Here is an 11,638-nt window from a genome sequence, read left to right as displayed (position 1 = left end):
ATGCAAAAGTACATTCTGGGGGCTATAATTTTTCCAAACCAGCTGGAAAGCAGCTTGGCAGAAAGTAACCTGGAGGTCCTGGTGGACGTCAAGTTGAACATGAAACAATAATATGTCCTTTCCACAAAGAAGGGTAATGGTATCCTGGGCTGCATTAGAAGGGTTATTGCCAGCAGGTCAAGGGAGGTGATCCTTCCCCTCTACTCAGAACTGGTGAGGCCACACCTGGGGTCCTGTGTCCAGTCCTGGGCTTTCCAGTATGGGAAACATGGACATACTAGAGAGAGCCCAAAAGAGGGCCACTAAGGTGACTAAGGGTCTGAAGCATCTCTCCTATGAGGAAAGGCTGAGATATCTGGGACTGGTTGGCCTAGAGAAGTGAAGACTCGAGGAAATCTCATTAATGTATACATATACCTGAAGCTGGGTGCAAAGAACATGGACCCAGGCTCTTTTCTGTGGTCTCCAGTGACGGGACCAGAGGCAATGGACACAAATTGAAGTATTGGAGGTTCTATCTGAGTTTCAGGAAGCACTTTTTGACTGTGAGGTACCAAGAACTGGCACAGGTTGCCCAGGGAGGTTGTGGATTTTCCATCCTTGGAGATATTCAATGGACATCTGGATGTAGTCCTGGGGAGCCTGTTCTATGTGGCCATAAACAGGAGGTGGGGGACAGGCTCTGCATAAGCAGGGGGGATTGGTCTAAGTGACCTCCAGAAGTCCCTTCCAACCTCAGCCATTCTTATTCTGTAATTAATGCTGCTTTCAAGCGACATCTAAACATAAGGCAAGACAGAGGCAATTACTTTTGAGAGGGGAAACTTAATTTTGAAATGTATGGTCTTTGAGTTTATGATCTGAAACTCTAGACTTTTTACTATAGTCCATTTACTATTATATTCTTATGTTAAATGCAAAATAAAAACAAAGAATTTGTAATCCCGCCTTCCAAGTTGCATCGTCTGAAAATTTTAGACATTTGAATTCATAATACAGGCTTGTACTACTGCTTAAGCTGATCATCTAAGTGATAAAAGCCACAGGCTGCAGCTTTTGTGTGGAACACATACAAAGAGAGGTCAATAACATACTGTACAAATTGCTAAATCTAGCTCCAGGTTCTGGAAGACAATGTTACTGAATAACTACATGACTTCTCCCAGTTCAACCATTCCAAGTATCTCCAGTATTGTTCCTCAGCTTCCAGCCTCCAATTTTCTTCCCTCTCCATCCCCAGGTTTTGCCATAATTTCTTCTGTTTTGATGATTCTGCAATGTAGTAAACGTTGATTGTTGAAAAATGCCCTCCCAGGTCTTCATGTCTATGCCAACCTGCTTTTGCTTGTCCCTTAGTGCTTTTAACTATGGGCAAGTCAATCTTCTTTCCCCTTCCTGCTTCTTGCATGTGAGTGATGAGACCACTGAGAAAAGCTAACCTCACCTTCTTACGCTCAGTTCCTGCACTTACCTGGAAAGTTGTCTCTCTTAACAGTATTTCAAGTCTATAAATATTGCTCCACAAAATGGGTGCAAAAATGTTTTGTGGTAGGAAAAGGAAAAAAATTCTTAAAACTGTTTGAGCTGAATACTGTCAAGTGAAACTTTCTAGAAAAGTATGAGGCAGATGAAATGTAAATGTTCAAAATCCTAGCAAACCAAAAGAGATTGTTCTCTTTTATGAAGAAGTTTTGAAGTCTGGGAAAACTCAGTTATACATAGCTACACTAGAGCTGTCCTATGTTGTGTGTAATACAAATATATAGAATCTTTTACAACAAGGAAAATTAAGGCACTAATTTTTCTTCTTTCAAGGTATTATTGCTGTTATGAATATTGCTGTACCAAGAGTTCTGCAGCTGTCTGGGGGCCTAGCACTGAATACAACTTAAGCAGACTATGAAAATATTTGGTAACGGAATTATTTACTTAATGTAACCACAATATCTTACTGTTGTGTCTGCCACTACACAACTTGTTTTCATAGAAAACGAAAGACGATAGTCTGTGCCTATGATATTATCGAATGTTAAAAGATGATAATTATGAATATAATTTGTCCAATGGAACTAACTAATTTTCTGGTTTTGAGGAATAAGTAAGGCATTGTAAGTGAGGAATTATTAACATTTTTGCATAAAAAGAACACTGTAGAATTCTGGTTTTGATGTTGTTCTTAATTGGTTTAATTCTGTTTTCAAAATACTCAAATAAATTATCATAGCAAGTAACACAGTTATTCCTGAATATCTAAAAGAGCGGCTGTCTTCATGTTTTCTATCATATGTTTTACTGCCAAAAGAGACAAGAATATTCTCGATTTACTCATTGGTGATTTTGCAAAGACTCGTAAAAAATAGCATTTTTTCTGACCTAAAATAAATGTACCCAGCCTTTCTCTTCCCCTTCCCTCCACTTCTTGGCTGTGGCCTTTCGCTGTAGATCCTGGAATTCCTCTACCTGAAGGCACGAAGTCACTAATTCATTATTATTACAATAGTGAAATGCCATGCCCTAAGTCTGGTTGGTTTTGTCTCTGTGTTTGTTTTTATCTGAGAGAAATCTTTCTCATCTTTGAGGTCATGATTGAAAAAGCTGAGAATACAATTAACAGCTTAATCAAGTTGTTAATCATCATAATCAAAAGGGATTTGTAGGTAAATAGCATCAGAACATTTAACACAGAACTGGAAAACAAAAAGACAGACAGGGTTATTTATTTGTTTGGTTTTTTAATATATGCTTTTAAAAGGCTGTTAAAGGCTTAAAGCTGACTCAAACTTTTGCAAATACAAATATCTATGGACAGAACAGGACAGAGTCAAAACAGGGTCTCAAGTCAGAAAGAGTGTAAATGGTACATAGAACTCATTTACCATTTTTGAAAAAATAAAAAGTTCAAAATGTTACATAGCATAGCTTAGAGATTAACAGTTTAAAAATAAAATTCCTACTACTAATTCTCAAATCAATCTATTACCAGTATGTAATACTAATGTTGCAATTGGACTAGATCATTCACACTGCATAAGGTGGTGCCTACCTTTCTAACACATAGCTCACTTTGTAGAACAGGGAAGACTAATTGTCTTTTTCTTCCTTTTATGTTTTGCTGAGTCCATATCTTCAAGAAAACAGAAGAAATGGTATCTCAGGGTCAAACTTTAAAATGCTTGTATCAATAATGAGATGCTTCATAGAGATAATTAATACCATTAATGGCTTTTAAGTCCATAAAACGAATCTCTGGAGCTGCTTGGCTCTTTGTCAAATTAACACTATGATAATACTTATATCAACACTTCTTGTCAATTGAATGTACCATTATCACATAGTAAGATTATGGAAGCCATTTGAGCTTTCCTTTATACTAAGTCCACATTTACCCCTGTTGATCTTATTTTTTCTCCAGACTATTTGCTTACTTGTTTATACTAGGATATTTAATAAAGTCAATAATTTTATGTTCATTTGGATTCACTGTGGCAAAATTAATTACCATAACATCAAAAACTCCAAAGGAGATATTCTTGGCAATCAGAATCCTCAGAAAACTCTACAATTTTCTTATAACATACGGTTTCCATTCTCATTCGTGTTCTAATCCAATTTGGAGAGTAGCAGGCTGTTCCATTTAGAAAATCCTACCTGGGCAGAGGCAGGATCTGACAAATATAGTATTATAATTTTCTTTACCAGGCTTCATTGGTGGTTCAGACTAAGCTGCTCTTTCGTGATCGCAGGATTCTTCAGGATCCTCCATCTAAAATGACTACATCCCCCATGAAAACAATCACACCAAAAACTTAAATTCTTTTTGAGTGCTTAATCAAAGCATGTGTATTGACAAGTTCATCCAACAGCAAAACAACTGTGGATGGTGATTTGGTCAGTATAAAGATTCCTTGCTGGGGGTCCCCTTCTTGATTGACCGTAGAGGGAACTTTGGTCAACAGAATTCAAAACATAGTCAACTTAGTTTATTTCCTGAAATAAGGTGACATAAATGTGAAATGAAGTGTTCAGAATTTTATTTTCTCAGGATATTTGTTTCAAAATATTTTTTCCCAGCTACCTTAAATGAAGGGCAGCAATTATATTTATCTACTTTTTAACCCAAGAAACCCCAAAGATCTTTAATGCAAAAGCACAATACTTTCAACAAAGCTGAAAAGTTAGTGAGCTAAGATATGCAGTAGTTATTTTTTGTATATTATTCCTAAGCATAAGAAAGAAGGAAAAGAAGGAAAAAAACCCAAACACAAAAAGCAAAGACACGCACACATAAAACTGAACTGCTCCGTATTTCTCTATAAGAGATCAGTGGAAGAGGAGAGAGTAGACTTCTGTCCTCTAAAGCAACAGCTTCTGCAGTCACAAGACTAAATTGTTCTGCTACTGCTCCTTTTTTTTCAACTTTTGACATCTACAACTATTCTACTAACAATAACTGATTTAAAACATAGTTGGTCTTCTCTAGAAATCCGATTACACACTTTTACTCGTTGGTCTACTGGTATGGGCTAAAGATGCTACAGTAAAAATTATATAACTAAAGGCTGTATTGTAACAGCATTTGTACAAGAAAGCTAACGTAATACTGTTGAGAAGATCAGATCTGGGCATTTTCTACCTTTTGATTTTGCAACTGTAACATGTTTTAATATATATTTAGACTGTAATTATTAAATACTTAATTTGAATTATGAAAGCATTATTGCACTAATAGAATATATTATTGTCCTCTCTTGTATGTTTTACTAACCTACTGAAGAGGAAAATAACTGCAAGTTTTAGTTGTTGTTATAGCATTATTAATACAAGGAAATGTTTTGCTTTAAGGTGCTTTGCAAAGTCTGAAGTTTAATCTTTTGCATGTCAGTACAGTAAAAGTCTTCCAAAAATACCTATTTGAAATTGATCATACGAAGTTCTCCTAGCTTTGCTGCCTTCCACTCTGCAAATTGAAACACTATACCATTACTTCAGTGTGATATTATAAAGTGGTAGATATGAGAGGGAGAGGAGTGGTGTTGTAAACTATTTCTTGTATTTTACTACTTTTGTTGTTGTTGTTGTAGTTTAGTTTTTAATGTTTACACTATGAGAAGAGAATGAGTTTCTGAATCTCTCTTGTTGCCCACTGAAGTGGGGATGGGGCCAAGCCAAGGCCAGTCTGGGATGTCAGTCCATCAGTGGGGTCAGGTTCAGACTCGATGAGGGGAAACAGGGTCAGACACAGCACCAGGACAGCACGGCCATGGTGACAGGATGGGGTCGGGCTGGTATTTCAACATCTAGGTCAGACCCTGCTCTGGTCAGACCCCTCCATGTCTGGGCAAGGAAGAGCTGCGGTGGAGCTGGAGATCAGAACTGCTGCTGTGTTACTGGTGTGGGAACTGACAGCCCCGATCTGGACTGAAACAGGATCCTAGGCCCATGGGCATTTTCAGCTGTAAAAAGCCACTAAAAAAAAGTAAGAAATGAAAATGCAGTTATTGATTTATATTTAACAGATCCTTTCTTTGCTGCCTTGTTGTCTTCGCACAAAATGTGAGCCTCTTAGCCAAGCCATCTCCCCTTGTAATTGATATTGATCTCACCACAGGGCTAGTCCCTGAACTTGTAACCCTCTTGTTTTTATTTTCTAAAAGCTTTTCTGTGGTTTTGTTTCTCCCTAGGCTTGCAACCAGTTTGTTTCTTGACTTGTTTGGTATGATCTATTTCTGTTTATTGATTTTTCACAAGTGCATGCTTTATTGCTCTCCAGAATTGAGCCAGAAGGACATTTATGCTGAGGCAGGAGAATGAGGTTCTTCCTCTTTGTCCTTGTTAACATTTTTCAATTTATATGACCGCCTTATTTGCATGTCTTTTCCTGGTAGGCTGTTACGGCTAATTGTTTTCTTATGACATTGATAGACTTCAGTAATGATGTGTCATGATTTGTACAGAGAAATCACTAGATTAATAGCTTGTATTTCAGACTGTATAGCTTGTACATTTCAGATGTACAGCATCCATGATTGTAAGTTAATAACATAGCTAATAGCTTCAAAATTCACTTTCTAGTAATCAGTTCTAAGAGTTATGTCAATATGTTACTGTGGTAGAAGAAAATAAAAAATATTTCTATAAATACATTAGCAACAAAAGGAGGGCTAAGGGGAATCTCCATCATTTATTTGGTGTGGGTTGAAACATAGTGGCAAAAGATGAGGAAAAGACTGAGGTACTTAATGTCTTCTTTGCCTCAGTCTTTAATACTAAGACCAATTGTTGTCCTGACTGTCAGGACAGTCTGATGGAGACTGAGCATGAGAAGGCCATGTACTGAGAGGCACGTCATGACTCTGTGAGCACCACTGGAATCTAAAGATCCAAACATAATGAAATGGCATACATGTTTTTGTGACAAAATATTATATTCCACATCAAATAGTGTCTTCATTTTCTTGTACATCACACTATAAATATATAAGAGAATTTACAGGAAGCTTTAATTTTTCAGAATGTTTTTGACAGATGTAACCTAACTCATTCTCTTAGCAGGGAACACATATTTTCTGTTAATTTTACTCAGCTTAAGGTTTCATAGTTGATGGCAACTGTGATACTCACTTTCCTGTGAAGTATATCTCACTCTGCATCTAATTGTACTTTTCTCAATATGGGAATATTCCACATTTACTCTGGAGTTTAAAATGGATGATTCATTTAGCAGACACATCATACTAAGTAAAATGAATATGTAAAAAGCCTTTTTGAATAGTAAACAAATCAAAACCAACCAACTATCCCCAAATAAAATCTAGCCTCTCACTATGTGAGAAAACCTAACAAAGTTAAAAATTGTAGGACAATGAAACCTATATAAATGAATTTTTTTCTGAAAACGATGTAGAAACTGCTAGGAAAGAATGTTCTGCTTACTGATAAGAATGAAAATCATATGAACTTTGTAAACAGAAGATTATTTCTACAGTAGCAAATTAAACAGGACAACAACCAGACAGTAGGACTGGAAAACTCTTAAAAAGATCAGTATACTATCTTTGACCAGTGCCAACTAACAGTCTCATAGGCAATAGTAGAACATGATTCAAAGAATAACGCAGACCAGAAACTTTACCTAGTAGACAACACAACCAAGGTCACCATATTAGGGAAGGGCAGGGAAGGAAAATTTAGTTCTACAGGCAAGACCTATGGCATATCATCTGTCTGCAGTGCCAAAGGATCAGCCTGTTTTATTTAAGAATACAGAGCCAGCCACAAGGAGCCACTAATTGAATTTCTGTTCTTCACTAAGTTCTTATGCAAAACATTCAGGATTTAATTCATACTTGTGAACTCCTTCAGGATGAGAAAGCCTCCCACTCATGGTGCTTCCAGGAGTGGGAGCTTCAAAATGCAGGGAAGTGTGTGCTCTGAGACCCTGTCGGGAGGAGCACTCAAGAGCTTTCCTCAGTGGAGCGGAAGGGAAGTAGCTCTGTTATAGCTCAAGTCACAGCTAATTAACATAGTACATGTTTGAATCTGGCAAGCTAATTCATTTATGTTTCCCTCACATATCTACGTGTATGAGTAAGTATGAATCCAGGCAGGTTTATTGGTAGTTTGTCCTTTGGAAGATATATTATGTCCCCTTGGCCTCTTCTCTTCGAGGAACTACTCTTCAGCAGCCCCCTGCCACCCACCCCTCCTCACCAATTTACCTAGGTCATGTTTTCCAGACCTCATAGTATTTCTCTTACTGCCCTCTAGATTGTGTCCAATTCCTGCCTCCCCCCCCCCCCCCCCCCACTTCCTATAAGTGGCAATCATTATTGTGTAGTGTTCCCTCAGGGTCTTCAGCAATGCTGTGTAGAAGGGAGAAACTGCTTTTTAGTAGCACTTACTGTATTACCTCCCCAAATACTGTTCCATGTTTTTTCTTTGTTTTCACGCATTGTTGTCTAATATTCATCCCTTCATCAGTCAAATCCCCAAATCCTTTTTGCATGCATTGTTCTCAAGGCAGTTTTTCTGTATTTAGTAAATTGGCATTTAATTTGTTCACTTTAAGCCTATCACTTGCCTTTATTTTATTTTATTACTTCCCTTCTGGATGGTGCCTTCAGTTTTGATATAATTTTTCAGCTTGATAGCCTTAAAAATTTTTAAACATGAGTCTCTGGCATCATTCAACTTGAAAAATCCACAGAAACGTAATATGGGGAAGGCCCCGCTGGAACTCCCCTTGAAATGCTCTTAAAGTTACAAAGGAAGATTTGGTGATATTTCAAAGACTATGCACCCATACAGTGGTGATTACACACCTTCCTTTTAAATTACCTGTTTATGAGATCTTGATTTAGAAAAGATAAAAAATTTAAAGTCAGCATACAGAAGGGATTATAAGCTTCTTACTGGTTTGTTATGAACCAAAATTAGGAAGTATGTTTTGTAAACTAAGCATTCTGGTCAGAAAAGTGGAACTAAGAGAGTAAGTAGAAGTAACAGGTAATGAATAATTTCAAAAATAGACTGTTTCTATTGAAATAAAATAGGAAAATTATAATTTTCTTTTTCTCCTGAATCAGACAAATGAGAAAATTAAGATTTTATAAACACCTGTAATGTGCCTTTAAATATAATTCCCAAGTTTAGTATTTGCCACATCTGAGCTGTGAAACTATGTTAATGAAAGCTTAGTTCTACAGCAAGCATTTAATGTGGATTTTTTGTTTTTTGATTATTTGTTGTAAATTTCACCTTTTTTAAGGAATTTGCCAAAACAGGACTTTAAAATATCAAGTTCACGTTTTTCCACTCATCCGAAGCAAAAAATATGTTTATCCTCAGAGCCAAATAATCGTCATTTAAATAAGTATTTGGGGAGACGGGAAGGCAAGCTGTATTTATGCTTGATTTCTTTGTAAGATAGAATCTAACTCCAGGACTATGATACAGTTTAAAGGGTAGCAGATACTATAATTGATAAAACTGAGGTGCTTTTTTTCACAGCTTGCAAAAAATGTGATACATTTTCAAGAACATAATAGGAAAGCAAAAGCCATAACTATATCCTCGGACACAAATACTTCACATTTTTGCAAATAACTTCATCTTTGTTCCTGCAAATTCATGCTTACTGAAATTAATATAAGAACTTTAGGCTAAAAATTAGGTAGTTTTACATTAGGTGTACGGCCTTAATATCTTTTAGTTGACAATGATGTGCTTAAAGGTCTGACTGAAAGCAAATATTAAAATAAGACAAATAACAACAACAAATAATTCTAATGTTTAAGAATCAGCCTTTGCAAAAATGACATTTCTCTAAGTAATACATTTGGTTTAATGGAATTACTGTTACATGAATTTTCATATAACAGTAATAATAAAGGTAATATTCGTATGTTGTCGGAGTCATAGAATCATAGAGCAGTTTCGGTTGGAAGAGACCTTCAAGATCATCGAGTCCAACCTTTGTCCTAGCTCTACCAACACCACTAAACCATGTCCCTAAGTACAACATCTGCCTGTCTCTTAAACACCCAGGGTGGAGTCACCATCCCTGGGCAGGCTGTTCCAATGCCTGACAACCCTTTCAGTAAAGACGTTCTTCCTAACATCCAGCCTGAACCTCTCCTGGTGCAGCTTAAGGCCATTTCCCCTTGTTCTATCGCTCATTACTAGGTAGAAAAGACCAACTCCCGCCCCTCTACAACTCCCTTTCAGGTAGCTGTAGAGAGCGATAAGGTCTCCCCTCAGCCTTCTCTTCTCCAGGCTAAACAGCCCCAGATGCCTCAGACGTTCCTCATACAAGACAAGCTCCAAATCCTTTACTAGCTTGGTAGCCTGCCTCTGTACCCTCTCCAGCACCTCAGTGTCCTTCTTGCAGAGAGGGGCCTAAAACTGGACACAGTACTCGAGATGCAGCCTCATCAAAGCCGAGTACAGGGGCACAATTACCTCCCTACTCCTGCTGACAACACTATTCCTGATACAGGCCAGGATGCTGTTGGCCTTCTTGGACACCTGAGCACACTGCTGGCTCATGTTCAGCTGGTTGTCAATCAACACTCCCAGGTCCCTCTCTGCCTGGCAGCTCTCCAGCCACTCCTCCCCAAGCCTGCAGTGCTGCTGGGGGTTGTTGTGGCTGAAGTGCAGGACCCGGCACTTGGCCTTATTGAAACTCACAGAACTGGCCTTGGCCTAGTGATCCAACCTATCGAGATCCCTCTGTAGATCTTCCCTACCCTCAAACAGATCGACACTGCCACCCTGCTTGGTGTCATCTGCAAACTTACTAAGGGTGCACTCTATCCCCTCGTCCAAATCACTGATAAAGATGTTAAACAGGAGTGGCCCCAGTACTGAGTCCAGTATTCTCTGACCAAGTTCATCTAGATATTCCACACAGAGAGAATTTAATGTTTTAACACCAAATTTACTTCTTTAAAGATACTTGATGTTTCAATTGATTTAGTAGAGTAATACAGCAATATAGTGAAACCACAACCAATAAGCACTACATGGCAGTTGCAATATGCAGTTAGATCACAATACAAACATGATTCCCATTACCACTCTCTATATGGTCACTATCAGGACACTGGGCAACCCCAGTCACTGTGAAGGAATACATAGATTCAAGCCTGTTGCTCTCTTTAAAATTAATTTTGTTGAATGCTCATTTTTTTTTATTTTACGTTCAGCTAAGACATGTATGCACTTCTCAATCTGGTCTGGCTTAATCAGGAGGACATTCACAACTTTTCCTGATTAACTCAGGAAAGACATTTACACAATCAGCTGATACACCCAACTGATAAAGAGACAGCTGATGCATTTATTTAAAGCAATGGTCTTCTGGCCACCCTCTGGTCCCCTTTGTATTGAGATAAGTTCATCTTTCTCTACAGCAGCTGTGATCACTCCACATATTTTACCCTGAGCTTCACAAATGCATTACCTATTTTCATCTCCTCTGAGCCTTCTTCCATGGTAGGGGTTTTTTGATCTGTCACATACTTATATATCTGTGTGTGAATAAATTTATGACTTCCTTGGGAACAATGTTTATACTGCTGTTTTGCAGCCATTATGCTTAAGCTTGATGTGCATATGAAAAACTTTTATCTCAGTATTCATACTTGAGAGTTTCCCATTCATACACTTTTTACACATACACATAAAGTAAATATATTTTTGACAGGATTTTAAGAATATGAATTTCAGAGACTTATAAAAATAATTGTTACTATTGAAGAGTGTGAAGACTATGTAAGACTAACATAATAAATTGGGCATTATTGTTATTCAGATGAGGAAAAAAATGGTTTCTATTAACTGGCTATAGGAAATTTCACATTAATTTGTGTGGCAGACTGATGAATCTAAAATAAGAACTATACTGTTTTAGTCACGTCGGTTATTAAAGTTTATGAATTGTATAAATTAATGTGATTGTAAGGTACTTTGATTTTCATCACCCTTTGTATGAGCCTTTCCCTTCCCTCTCTCTAAACTATATGAAGTGACAAAAAGGGTGCCTAAAATTTAATTAGACTCCTAACATGAGTTCCTGATTTAGATACTGTATGTTATGCACAACAAAGAGCTTACTGTTTCATGGGATTTGAGACGT

The sequence above is a fragment of the Leptosomus discolor genome, chromosome 1 (assembly GCF_034619465.1).
Source record: "Leptosomus discolor isolate bLepDis1 chromosome 1, bLepDis1.hap2, whole genome shotgun sequence".
In the NCBI taxonomy this organism is placed as follows: Eukaryota; Metazoa; Chordata; class Aves; order Leptosomiformes; family Leptosomidae; genus Leptosomus; species Leptosomus discolor.
Note: the sequence above shows the minus strand (reverse complement) of the source record.